Genomic DNA, 14,833 nt, shown 5'->3' on the forward strand with positions numbered 1-14,833 from the left:
TTATGTCTACTTCAATGTCTTTCAATCAAGTTTTATAATGTTTTCTTGAAAACAATTTGAGCATTTGTCAGCTTTCTCTTCAGATGCCTTGCAATTTTTGTTAACCTTTTAAGAAGTGTTTCATTTGAACTGTATTTTCTGACTTTGAGGCTGCAGGTCTTGGTCGTGGATGCTGTGCTGAGCCTCCCAGATGTCTTCCTTTAAGGGTGGAGGATTTATTTGCCCACCTATGCCAGGCACTGGGAATCCCACACCCAAGGACGAATTGACCGAGATAAAGACCTAGTCCTCTGGCACCAACTTGGAACAATTCTGAAGGACAATCCCAGCTATAGCGCTCCCATAACCAAGGCCCTCATTGAGATTGTATCACAGCCCACCTTCTCCTCTGTTGAATGCTGCTTCTTTCCTTTCTCCAATTCCACAGTACTGACTTCAGGGCCACTCTCTAACAAACTTCCTGCACATTAATCTCTACCTCAGTCTGCTTCCTAAGAACCTAATCTGAAACAGTTAGTCCACAAAAACAGTTGCTAAAATGAAATTTTGGAGTTGGCTCACCCTCTGCCTGGCTGGCAATGAGGACCCATCACCGGCACAAAGTAGTGATGCAATTATTAACGCGTCCATCAACGGCAAACTGAGAAGGTGTTCTGATGAAAGAGGAACTTCAGGGGAATGTGATTTGTCAGCCATCTGAGAAATACTGGGCAAATAATAACTATAGGATGGTGGAGCATGGTGGCTATTGCTAAGCTTTATTAATTCTTTGACGAAGATATTGGAAGACAGACAGAAATTAACTGCCAATTAAAATCTAAATGTGAAAGCCAGAGGATTTTCTTAGATCCATATAAAGAGGTTTTCACACTTTACAGCCTGAGGGAAGAGTTTGCAGGGACCAGGCCCAGGGTTTAAATGTAAGAGCAGCAGGACTCCCAAAAGGATTAAGATTTCAATTTATACAGGTCTGGTATTCAAATTCAGAGCCTGTTTGGAAAAGAATGGACTTGGTCACAGGAGTGGGGACCTGAAACTCTTAAATTCCCTCATCCCCTGAACCATCGGAGCCTGCCAAATAGTCCACCTCTTCCTGTTAAGGTCTAATTCTCTGACCTCACTTGAATATATAGAAGAGGCCTCCCCGCTTCAGGCAACATGCAACCCCCTTGGGATATGCCTCCACCCCTGCAACCCCCATACCTCACCCTGGAAACTATGGTTAAGTCACAAAATAACCCACCAAGACACGCTGAGCCTGATGAAGGGCGTGGTGACCCAGCGGGACCACGATGACACATCTGTGTCCAGAGCCCGTTCTGGCGCCTGGAGCCTGCCCCAGTCCCCGGTGTCCCGCACTGAGCGCTCTTGGAGCCATTTTCCCGAGTGGAAGTCTGCGTGTGCCTGGGGCCCTGGAGGGACCTTCTCAGAGGATTGACGCTGCCAGATTCAAGCACTGCTTTCCTGTTGATCCTGACAATCAGAGTTAGCACCCAGGCTCTGAAGTCCACTCACGACCTCAGCAAACACGATGTGGAGAGACGGAGAGCCTCTTTTGGACTGCCCTTTCACAAATTGGGAATCCTTTCTACTCCACTGTGGGACTCAGCAGTTTTGGTATCCAGGTGCCAGATGTAAAGTAGGCATGCACCTTCATTAACTCTAACCTCCATCCCAGCAAAATGGATTCCCTTTTCTATGCCACCCAGTCCAGACAAGCCCTCTCAGGGTATGAGATCAAAGATGTACTTCTGGCAGTTGTCAGGGAAGACTCATCCATTACCTAGATCCTCCACACAGCTGCAGCCCTAACTGGCTTTGACCTTCCCTTGGCATCCCGAGAAGCACTTGGGACCCTTATCACTTGTCTCAGCAAAGAAAAGACTGTGCAGGCAGCAGTCCAACTCTGCTGACAGCATCCCACCATTCCCAATAGGTGACTTGAGATGCATCATGGAGGAGACTGAGGACCTTGTTGTTTACCTAGATGAACTGAGGGGCATGTATCTCCAATTTGAAGAAGGACTGGAAATAACAGCGTTTCTTGTAGCTGCCATCTACAAGTTCATGGACCGTGTGTGACTGAGCCATCCATTACGGAGGATCAAGTCATCCAGCTAATGAATATGACCTTCAGGAAGAAGAACTTCAAGTAACTCTCAGAAGCTTTCAGTGCGGCTTCTGCTGCTGCTGCTTCCTCCTGGAATTGCTACTCTGTGCCAGCTGCAGTTGTACCTGAGGGCTGTCCATCCAATACTCATAAACAGGATGACCTAAGGTTGTTGTGTTGTATCTCAGCTTCTGACCCAGGCCACTGTTAAACTAAAACACTGTAAACCTGTTTCTTCTAGAGTTACTGTCTTCCAGAAGACATCTTTCACCCATGTAGGAGTTATTTTAAAATATTTAATATTTAGTGAATATTAGATTTTCTGGTGGTTACCATGATTTATCTGTCAAAGTAGAAGGTGACAGTCATTATATTGCAAATACTGTAGAGCTCAGAGTCAAAATCTCTACTAAAGTTGTCAATCTCTCCAGTTGTGGATAAGGATCAGAGCATTGCATCCAAACCACCTGGGTGACATACCCAGCCAAAGCCCAGGACACATGCATCACAGTCAGTCACAGAACTTTGCCCTGCTCTTCTAACTGGTAGAGGTAAACACTGGCACTGAACTTACCCCTTATCAGACACTTGTCTGACTCCTTAACCAGAAGACTGGCCAGGCAGTCGTGACTGTTGCTGAGCTGACAGCAAGAATATGTACAAATATGAATTAGATGCCTCTGAAAGTAAGAAGGGATTTGACTCCGCCTCCGGCACCTACACCAACTACTTGATCATCAGAGATGCCACTTTGAAGAACCCAATCCTTTGGAATGTGGCCAATGTGGTCAGCAAGTTCCCTGAAAAAAATGCTCTACCAACAGTCCCATCTAAGAAACTTTTTACCCCTAAACAGGAAATTCACCTGTTCCATGAACCTGACAGGAGGCCCCCACAGTGGTGTCCAGTACCTTCACTGCTCCGATTCTCCGGCCCCTGCTTCTGCTCTTTGCTTTGTGGATCTGGGTTGGTGCCAATGTCTCCAATTTTACTTTTGCTCCTAGCACAACTATCTTTTACCTGGGACATGCTACCTTACTGGGACTCATGTATGTCTACTGGACTCAGCTCAACATATCCAGACCCTGAAGTGCTTGGCCATCTCGGGCAGTGTGATGTTTCTGGCTGGCAGTTGGATGTTGGCCCAGCAGGCAGTTAAGAGAACAGCACATTAACTCCAGAAGATGAAGGCACATTCTGAAAACTGAAATGAATATTGAGAAAAGAAGTCTAGAACAATTCACACTTTTAAAAGAGGACTGAAAAAGACTTTATTTAAAAAGAAAAATGTCGAGGTAGTGGTTGTACTTTTGCTTGTTGTTTTTCTATTTCCCCAACCAAAGCAGATTCCTGTGAGTCCAGATATTCTGTTTCTTTGGCATGGTCTCCTGGCAAGACGCTGCAAATATTCTTAACTTACCCAGATATTACATTTGGGAAAGTAAAATCCGTAACTAATCTGTTTGAGAATAATGAATAAGTAGAGGAAAAATAAACAAAGAAGATATGCATATGAGACTGTGGTTCACAAAGCCTAAAATATTTACTATCTGGCTCTTTGTAGAAAAAGTTTGCTTGACCTCTGGCCCACCCACTAAGTGAGATAGCAATGCTTGAAGTGCAAAGTGGAGGAAATGATTAAAAGATCAGGGAAGTGGGCATAGAGGAGTGGATATGCCATGTGAGATGAGAAAATCCACGGGTGGCCATGCTCCACTGGAGGACTCAAAGTAGCAGACACTAGTACTGGTGAGAGTGCCTTGTATCAGTGAGTTACAGGTAAGTTCAGTAAGTTCAGTGGTGGCTCCTCTCTGCTGGCCAGGGGTAAGGGTAGGAGAGACCATTACTGAACTGGGCTCACTAATAGGAATAACAAGATCCTGAAATAATACAGGCCAAATGGTGGCACTTAATGGTTAAATGTCAAAGAGGTGCAATTATAACCATGAGTGGCAATTTCAGAGTGTCAGGGGGCCTGTTCCACAAAGAGTTTTGGGGGTAGAAAATAGAACAAGGAGCCTCTAGGGGCAAAATAAATGGCAGCCAACAAGGATACTGTTCAAATTGTTCAACCATAAAAGATAAGGATGAATGATAAGGAGGTGGAGGTCAGTTGCCCTATTGAAAAGTCAGTATCTTTGCCTAGTTTCCACACCTATGCCAGGTTTTAGATCCAGAACCCACTGACTGACCCTAGGAGGTAGGACTCTGCAGCACCACAAGAAAGGTACCCAGCAACAATTCACTAATTTCTTCCCCCGATAGACTTATTGGGTAACTTTACATTGGAGAAAAGAGAATGCCCATGCATTCTCTAGACAACAGTTGAACACAGGGTCTAAGTTGACCTTGAAACAGAGACCTGAACACTGCCATGGGTACCTAGTTAGGGGAAGACATATGGAGACAAGGTAACTGTGGGGTTTTCTCTCAGTTCTAGTTAGGGGAAGACATATGGGGACCAGGTGACCGTGGAGTCTTCTCTTGGTTCTAGATCACAGTGGGTCATCTGTGTTCATGGAACCACCCACTGATCATTTCTCTGGTTCCCACATGTATGACTGGAATAGACATACTTGATAATTGGCACAACCTCCATATTGGTTCATTGGCCTGTGGGATAAGAATTATCAGAGTGGAGAAAGGCAAGTGGAAGCCACTAACCACTCACCAGCCTTCTTACCCTAGACAGTAACTAAAAAAATTACATCACATCGCAAGGAGAATAGCAGAAATTAGAGCCATCCTTAAAGAACTGAAGCACAGTTGGTGTTCCCTGTAATGCCTCTATTTAATTCACTGGTTTGACTCCTGCAAAGAACAAATCCTAAAGAATGAAAATGAATGACCACAAACTCAATCAAGTAGTGGCCCCAAGTAGTAGCAATTACTTTGCCAGATGTGGTATCTTTGCTAAAACCGAGAGATGTAGGCTCAGGGAAATGATGTGTGACCACTGATCTGGTGAATGTGTTATTATCCCTAATGGACAAAAATATAAAAAAAAAAAATCAGTTTGCATTCACTAGGAATGGACAAGAATATGTATTTTTCACTTTCGTCCCAGAGCTATGTTACTGACCTCTATTACAATATAGTTCTAAGAGAACTGGAACAGCTAGACACAAAACATCACAGTAGTCCACCACATGGTCCCCTATATCTGTATCCTTGGGGTCACACTGAATGGACCAGATAATAAAATAGTGGCTAATACTTTGGAGGCCTCCCAAGGACAAATGCAGTCCAAAGGGTGGAATATAAAGCCTGCCACATGAGTAAAATGTTAGGGTCCCAGTGGTCTGGGGCATGTTCAAACAGCTTCTCCAAAGTAAAAGGCAAATTGCTACATCTTGTAACTTCCACCCTGAATAAGGAAGCATAGTGCCTGGTAAGACTCTGGGTTCTGGAGAAGCATGTTTCATACTTCAGAATACTTTTCCAACTCATGTACCAAATGACATGAAAGGCGGCCAGTTTTGAGCGGGTCCAGAGCAATAAAGGGTTGTGCAGCAGATCCAGTGGCAGTGCAACTTGCCCTACTGCTTGGGTCATAGAAGACCGCTGAAGGTTAAATTTTGCCCTCTCCCACCCCCGACATTGTTACCTTATTTGGTGACCTTATTTGGAAATAAAGTCTTTGAAGAAGTAATCAAGTTTGAAGATGAGGTCATACTGGATTAGGGTGAGCCCTAATCCAACAAGACTCGTGTCCTTATAAAAAGAGAAGACACACATACACACATAGGGAAGATGGCCATGTGAAGATGGAGGCAGGGATTGGAGTTGTGATGTCACAATCCAAGGGATGACAAGGATTGCCGGCAATCACCAAGAAGCTAGGAGAAAGGCATGGAACAAATTCTGCCTTAAAATCTTCAGAAGGAACCAACCCTGCCAACACCTTGTTTTCAGACTTCTTGCCTCCTGAACTGTAATAGAATAAACTTCTGGTGTTTTAAGTCATCTAGGTTGTGATAATTTGTTACAAAGCCCCTAGGAAACGAATGGACAGACCCCTATGGTATTAAAAGTATCAGTGGTGGGACAAGATGCCATGTGTTTATGGCAAGCCCCAATGGGAGAATCACAATGAAAACCTCAAAGACTCTAGAACAACATCATGCCGTCTACAGCAAAGAATTATGCATCTTTTGATAACTCTCAGGTTTTATAGGGCCCTGGGCCCTAGTATAAGCATTCAAGGGGAACTGTCCATCCTGAGCTGGTTCTGATGAGATCACTGCTACCTCCAGGATCCAGAATGAGCAGAACCAAGAAACATAAGCAACCTGGACAAACAAAACTGTTGTACAAGCTCTCCCACCTCAGCTCACACCTATGGCTATGTGAGTGGTCCCATACGACCAGTTGATGGAGGAGGGAAAGGCCTGTGCTTTGTTCATAGGTGAGTCAGTTTAGTATGTGATTATAAATTTAAAATGGATGGTGGCTGCTCTACAACCTCACTAGGGGGTGACCTTGAAAGGCAGTGGTAAGGAGAATTTCTTTCAATAGGTGGAGCTTTGGAGAGTGAATATAATCATTCACTTTTTGTGGAAAGACAAATGACCCAAGCTTAGAATATATACAGTCATAGGCAATGCCAAATGCCTTGGTCAGCTGGCCATGAGACTAGAAGGAAAAATTGGGAGATTAGAGAAAACAGCACTTGAGATAGAGGCATGTAGATGGCCACACAGGAGTGGGCAAAAGTGTGAAAATCCTCACATTGCATGGTAATACCCATCATGAAAGGGTACTGTCAACCCAGGTAGACAAAATGACCTGGCCACTTGATGACAATGAGCCTTTGTCAACCACCATCCTTGGGACGGCACAATGGCTCAAGTAGTGAAAGCTACAGAAATGGAGTCTGTGCATGGGCCCATAGCATAGGCTCCCACTTATGAAGATCAAATGTCCTACTGAATTCCAAACTACCAACAACAGAGACCAATGCTGAGCCCGTAATGTGGCATCATCTGGTGAGGAAACCAACCAGCCATTTAGTGGAGAGTTGACCTCAATGGGCCCCTTCCATCCTGGAAAGGGCACCAATTCATTCTAACAGGAATAGACCCATTACAGGTAAGGGTTTACCTTACCAGATTTGCAGAGTATTGCATCCATTAGCTTACCATCCCACACAACATCGTGTGATAGCAAGGGAATCATTTTACAGAAAATAAGATATATTAGTGGGCACATGGCCATGGGTCACACCAGTCATATCACATCCAGCAACACTCAGAAGTTGCTGGACTGATAGAGCTATGGAACAACCTGTGCAACGCATAGCTGAAGTGTCAGTTTGGAGATGGGGTCATTGTCCAGGAGAAAGTGTGCTAAATCGATGAACTATATACACTACTATGCCCCTGATAAGTAAAATACACGTGTCTGTGAGCAAAGGGATGAAAGCAGGAGTGACCCTTTTTACCATCGCTCCCAGGGATGTACTTCCTGTCCATGAAACACTGGGCTCTGTTTCAAAAACCTGATCCCGATAGGAGAACAACTTCATAGGATACTCAAAAAGAGCCCCTCTATACCATACACCCTTTCTGCCTCCTGAACACCTTTGACTCTTCATGCTCAGGGACCAGCAGGCAAGAAGAGGAGTCACCATCTCGACCAGGGACGCTGACACTATCAGGTGGAACTAGGTTTGCTGTTACACCATGTGGACACGGAGGAATACGGCTGACGTCTAAGTGATGTCCTTGGGTGCCTCTAGGTAATCTCTTGCCCACTTTGATGGGAAGTAGACAATTTCAGCAACCTTGGCCTGAAAAGGGTACAAGTGACCACAGTCTCAGAGTCCTCAGTAATGGTGGACACTAAAATTAGCAGAGGTCTGGGCTAAAGGTGAGGGGTATCTACAATGCATAGTAGAGTAAGGATCAGTGAGTATTAGTTGACCCCAACACCAGGTACAGTGCTAGGGGCTATGATCCCTCCTATTAATCTTCCTCTGTAAGATTCCCACAAGGAAAAGGCCCAGAAGAACCCTGAAGGAAGGTGTACCAGAGATCATATGAAGTAGATCCCAGTCCCAGATCTCCTTTCAGACCGCAAGGATTTTTCTGCTGGTGAAGAAAGTGATGATAGCAGATAGACTTCATCTGGTACCCTCTTAAAGAGGTGACTTTTTGGCTCATCTACATGGGGAAATAAAGGCCTAGCCTTCTCATCCCTGCTTGGAACAGCTCCGAAAGGCCATGCCTGCCTCAGGTCATTCCATGAGGTTGACTTAGCATTGCATCACGGTCTAATTTCTCCCTCGGCCAAACCCTGTGTCTCTCCCTTCTCTTCCACAGGTATTGGTATCAAGAACTCTGCCTAGGAATCTCTCTGTGTGCTAATCTCTGTCTCGGCGTCTGCTTCTATGGGAACCCACATGCAACAACCTTATGTCAAGCAATTTTATTGAATTATTTGGCCAGTTTTTTTCTTGGATATTGAAATACATTGTCTGAAAAACAATGTTTTTCTTCCTTTTCAATCTCTATATATTTTTATTTCTTTTCCTTGTGTATACATCATTGTCTAGAATCTCCAGTATATTGGCAAATAGATGCTGTGATGACAGACATTCTTGTCTTATTCCTCCTTGAAGGTAATACCATTGAGTATAATGTTAGCTCTAAAATTTTGGAGAATATTATTTACAAAATGTTCCATTCTTTTCCATTTTGCTAAGACATTTTTATCATGAAAACACACTGAATTTATCAAGTGCTTTTTCTGTTTCTACTGAGGTTGTTATATGATGTTTCTTAATTATTTAATTAGTTAATATATTTTTATTTAATTAGTTAATATTCTTAATTAGTTAATATGCTAAATTACATGAAAATGTTTGTACTGTTAAACCATCTTTACATTATTTAAGTAAACCCTCCTTGGTTTTCACATACACATGCGTATGCACATATAAAACTCAGAACTGTTTGGTGGATTCTGGTTTGCAAGTATTTGATTTGTGATTTTGGGGTGTATATTGTTTGGTGATTCTTGGCCTGCAAATTTCCTTTTCCATGTGGAGATTTTCTGTACTTAGTATCACATTTATTTAATTTTCTATCTGAGCATCCTAGTGTCAAAAAACATGTTGGGGGCATTCACTCTTTTATATTATCTGGAACAGTCTGTGTAGGATTGAATATTTGATAAAACTCACCAGTAAATGAGGGGTTTGAGAGGTGTGCATCTGTATGTGTGCGTATGCATGTAGAATTAGAAAAAGATTGAGTCTTTTTTAATGGTTATAACCATTTATATGTTTCTACTTGTGTCAATTTTCATAAATTTATGTTTTTCTATGAAATTGTTGACTTCATAGAGTTTTTTAAGTCTATTGGCATTTGTTTAGTCATAGTGTGCTCTTTTTATTTTTTTACTATCTACCATATGTTACTGATGTTCCCTTACTCATCCTAAAATGGTTTATTTGTGCTGTCCCTCTTTTCTGCCTAGGTTATGACACAAAATTAAGAAATCACATAAGGAATCCCTTTATTACTTATAAACACTAGGTTGGCGTTGAAGCTTAAGATGAGAGCCAGAATTAGGCTGAATAAGCAGACTTCCCCAAATGGACTTCCTGCGTAAAACACATAGCACGGAGGGACAGAGGAAAACTTGTCCTGACTCCAGACAGGTTTCCTCCAAAGAAGAAGGAGGACAGAGCTGAGTTGAGCAGGCTCACTTTATTCCTCTCAGAGTCACCAAAGCCATTCTACTTTCACAGGAACAGAATAAACAAAGGACAGGAGAAGGTCAGTTCTTGGCTTTTCTTGAGCTTCCCTACTTTTTAGCTTTCTTCCCATTAATTTATATTCCAAGCCTAATAATATCCATCCTTTTAATTCCTTTAGGTTGCTCTGCTGTTTTTTTACTGGATTCTTAATTTATTAAACCTTAATTTTCTTCATTTCTAATATAAGCATTTAAAGTTGTAAATCACCTTCCAATTAGGAATTTAGCTCCATCACAGGATTTTTGAGATATTTCCATTATTGTTTAATTATACATATTTTTGTTTCCTTTATTATTTATTTGACCCCATGATTTAATTAGAAATAAAGTTTTTTTTAATTTCCAAAAATATTGTTTTTTAAAAATGGTCTTTTATTTAATGGTTTCTCATTCAATTAATTTATTTATTTAGTTTTTCATCATGGACAAAGATACATTTGTGTGTAGCTGATTTTTTTTTTTATGTTTACTACATTTAGAAAGATGTCGTGATAGTGCATGACTAGTTTTTGAAAATGGACCACGTGTCCTTGAAAAGGATGCATATCTTCTTGGCATACTGTTTCTTTTATCCTTATTTAATATTCATCTTTATCCCTAGTAGCTAAAGACTATTTTCATTTAGCTATATTGGCTTTCTTTTGGTTAAATATGCCTGGTATATCTGTTGCACCCTTTTAAGCTTAAACTTTTGGGTTGTTATAGTTTAGATACGCCCCTTGTTTTGTTTTGTTTTTATTCTCAATTCAGTCTGATAATCCTGATCCCTTCACTAGAAAGTTAGTCCATTTGCACTTATTGTAATTACTGACATTTTTAAATTTAATAATGCCATCTTATTTTGTGTTTCCTATTTAACCCAGGGTATATTTATCTCCTATTTTGGCTTCTACTGGATTAAATTTGTTTTATTTCTTCCTTGATCCTTCTCTACTAGTTGGGAAATTGCACTTTTAATTTCTATTCTGTGAGTGGTTATCCTTGGAGTTTTAATATGCATACTTACTTAAAGTCTAAAGCTGATCAATAGCTCTATCTTCCTCAGAAACAAGAATTAGAATACTCTGAATCCAATCAGTGCCTTCATGTCTTGTATATTACTTTTGCAAAAACTTTAAATTCTCCCTTGACTTTTTATTTATAAATAATGTCATTATTGGGCAGGCCACGGTGGCTCAGCAGGCAAGAATGCTTGCCTGCCATGCCAGAGGACGCGGGTTCGATTCCCAGCGCCTGCCCATATTTAAAAAAAATGTCATTATTAATGCTATTATTTTATAGAGCACATTCTAATTTAGATTTATCTTAGGCTTAATGTAATTTCTTTATCATTCCTTATTGCATCTCACTCCTAATTTCTGGTTTTTATCTCAGTCTTTGTGAATAAATTCTTTAGCAGTTATTTCAGCAAATGTCTATTTGTGCTAAACACTCTCAGTTTTTGCCTTTAAATGAAAATGAAATTTTCTATTTTGAGCCAATCTGTCATTAGAGTGAAGGTGAAATAAACACAATTTTATCTTGGCACTTTGAATATTGTTTTTCTTTTTGCTATTAGAAAGTCTGTTATCAGTTCTTGTGTATAATATGATGTTTCTTTTGTATTATTTCTAAAGTTTTCTCTTTGTCTTTTGAGTTTTACAATCTCATATAAGTAAGTCTTGTTGTGGATTTCTACCTATTTAGTCTGCTTGGGATTTGTTGTGCTTCCCAAACATGATGACTTAACATCTTTCCTTAATTCCAGAAAATCCTTAATCATCTGTTTTCAAGTATTACCTCTCCCTTACTGTCTTTATCCTTTTCTCCAGGGACTATTATAAGACATACATAAACTTTCACATCTTATTCTCCACATCTTTTCAACTCTCATATATTTCCCATCACCTTATCTCTCACTGCTACTTTATGGATAATTTTTAAGATCTACCTCCCAGTTTACGAATTTTCATTGTCATAGAATTCCATCTCATTCTAGAAGTTCTATTTAGTTATTTTTCAAATCAGCCTTTTCTTTTTTATTATGGTTATATTAATTTGCTCTTTTCTTATATTTTAAATTCATTATTGTCCTTAACAATTTAAAATATTATTACGATAGCTGGTACTCAATGTCTCTACTATCTTAAATTATTAGAAAGCCATCTAATTCTAGTGTGGTTTTAAGGTCTGCTAATACACATTTGTGGTAGAATGTCTTCTTTTTCGTTTTCAGTGGTGCATTACTGAGTTCATGTTCAGCAGGTATTTATCTGTGAGTATCATGAGAACTGAATTAAGGGTTCTCCCCACCAGATCAGTTTTGTGTTTGCTTCTGTCAGGCACCCAAGGAAGGGCACTCTTCATAAAAATTTCTCAGTTTGGGGGTGGGCGGGCAGATCTGAATCATGTACTTAGTATAAAATCAAATGCAAACAGGTATAGGCCCTGGCAGATCTTTTTTCTTATTTTTCAAACAGTATCCTCCTAAAACTCAGGATACCATTTTTTTAAAAAGTGAATTGCAGGAATCATCTCAACTGTGCTGGATAAAATGTGTGCACTTTTAATTCTCATATGCACCCAAAAGAATTCCTTAATTAATGTGTTGGTCTTTAAAAAATGTCTCTGGTAATCCTGTGAATGTTTTTCTCCAAAAGCAAGTAATGACTAAAGCATAGTTTCCAAAAAGAGCAGCCCCATAGCCCACTTTAGAAGGAGTTTTACCAGCTTCAAAGAAGACATCAAAGTGTGACAAGGAAGGTCAACAGGGAAAGAACAAAGAAAAAGGGAAAATAGAGAGAATAAGAGAACTGATTTTTTTTTGGCCACCTACATTACATCAATTTTCAAAATCTCCTTTTGTGATAGAAGTTTCCCTAAGTTTATAATGAGGCAGGTTACACATCTGGAACGGGGGTCTAACTCATAACTCCCTGACTCTAGAACCCATACTCTTTTTTTCCTTAGAAGGGAAATCCATAAGCCAGAAAAGGGAGCCATGAAGGAATATCAGAAATGAACACCAAGTAAAGGAAAGTTCAGGGCAGATAAAGGTCCTGCCTCTAAGCATACCAGGGGACTACTTTTTTGGAAACTGTGCTTTAGTCAATTAATTTTCCTGGGTACACTGCCTCGTTTCCATTTTTCATTTCTTACCCACCCTGCCTACACCTTCCACATCCTCCAAGTTCCCAACAGCAATAGTGCTGATTCTCTAGTCTGGAAGGCTGAGACCACAGATGAGGAGGGGTGAACCAAGGGAGGAGAGCTTTCTCTAAATCTCTCTCCAACAAACGCTGGAAGTCATTGGTGCTCCCCCCTAGAGGAGGCCCTGCTTCCTTGAAGGTTAGATATACCTGTGACATAAGTTTGCAAGGTAATATGTTTTTAGAACTCAGGCTTTTGGATGCTCCAGGACATTTTTTTAAAATCAGTCATCAAAAAGTTTCACTCCCAGCTGTGTGGAAAGTGACTCTGCATCTCTCACTTAATTTTGGATGCATTACCTCATTCTATGCATCATTCATGACAGGACTCCCTTGACTAAATCTTCTTGTCCTTGACCAAGCTCTAATTTATTTGGCCATTTACTTCATAAACGTGGTAAATCCTGTAGCCAACAGAGGTTGTGCAGAAGTTTTGATGCAGGAGGTTCTCTCCTGGTTGTCACAACAAGCAAAAGAAGCCAAGGCAAATAGAAATACCGACATTTTACCATTTTCTTGCCCTTCCCCTGTTATCCACATTGCCATTCCTCTTGCAATTAGGATGGAAAGGGTGAGAAATAGAAGATTAGTAAATTTTCCTTGGATGGGGTATTTATATCTTCTAACCTGGCACTTTTCCTTGAACTCAAAAAGAGCCCAAGACGGATGGAAGCGTGACTTCTCTACCTCGTAAAAATGAATACATTTACACTTCATCAGCTGTTTGCACCGAAAAAGAATTAAGAATCTCATGTGCTTCATGGATCCATCCAGGGTTCTTGATGCCAAGGCAGGGACTCCAGAGCACATGACGTCAGGCCAGAATATGAAGCAGCACCCAACCACGTCTCGGAGGAAGAGTTTTTGTGAGAATTTCGTCTTGCTTGTAGACACAGCTCTTCCACCAGTCGTCAGGACCAGAGAGGAGGGTAACACAAAAGCAAAGGATTCATCCTGGACCTGCTAAGCATGGCAGGGTTTGGGGCTGGAGAGTGCAGGGATTTGTAATTGAACAAGGAATTCCCATCTATCCCAGGATTCAAACAAAATCAGTTTTCTTGATGAGGCTTACACCCACTCCAATCTTCTGTACTTTCTTTCTCTACACTAATGCCTTGTTATAATTGAGATGCTACAGAATGCTGAATCGTCACAGAGAGATTAGACTTTGTCCAAACACTGTAAACAGACATTAAAATAAATATAGACATTTTAGGAAGGGTTTCAACATCAGGAGTTAAAGCAAAAGAGGTTTGATGTTTAGCTAGGAATTAAACATAAATTCTATTTCCACAGAATTTCATTAATAAAAGTTTTATTTCTAAAGGGTTATGGGAGCACTATGCAAGCTTTGCTTTTGAATCTCCACAGTATGATAAATAAGCAAAACACAAATACACCAAAATTGACCCGAATTCTTCCAAAGATATGCAATACACTTCGCAAATCAAAGAAAAGACTATCAAAAAGATATGTATTACTCTATTTTAAAATGATTACTTTTATATTTATTTAAGTAAAGACAAGACCCTTAATAAAAGCTTACTCAATAAGATCATCTCTTGAGTCCCCTTTTTCATAAAAGCCACTAATCTGGTATACTGGAATCACTTTCCTTCTACCCACGGGTCCTGCTGAACTCCTTAATGCTTGTATTATGTAGACCTTAAAACCAATCACTATAAGAATGTATCAAGGAAGGTTTCAAAGTCAGTTTAGGTTAACTTCCCTCATGAAATCCCTGGTTTTTCTCCTTTGGATGCCTCCTTGT

At 40.6% G+C, this 14,833-nt stretch overlaps 1 long non-coding RNA gene and 1 pseudogene across 1 annotated transcript; both read left to right on the forward strand.

Moving 5' to 3' along the window:
- The first annotated feature begins 538 nt into the window (after nucleotides 1–538).
- LOC143645793 (dolichyl-diphosphooligosaccharide--protein glycosyltransferase subunit 2 pseudogene) lies at nucleotides 539–3,285 on the forward strand (annotated as a pseudogene).
- Nucleotides 3,286–5,703: 2,418 nt separating this feature from the next.
- On the forward strand, nucleotides 5,704–8,551 carry LOC143646296 (uncharacterized). Its single transcript, XR_013157452.1, has 3 exons — nucleotides 5,704–6,518; nucleotides 7,713–7,850; nucleotides 8,434–8,551. It is a non-coding gene; the product is annotated as an uncharacterized LOC143646296 (long non-coding RNA).
- The last annotated feature ends 6,282 nt before the right edge of the window (nucleotides 8,552–14,833 follow it).

Source organism: Tamandua tetradactyla, chromosome 9, assembly GCF_023851605.1.
Source record: "Tamandua tetradactyla isolate mTamTet1 chromosome 9, mTamTet1.pri, whole genome shotgun sequence".
NCBI lineage: Eukaryota > Metazoa > Chordata > Mammalia > Pilosa > Myrmecophagidae > Tamandua > Tamandua tetradactyla.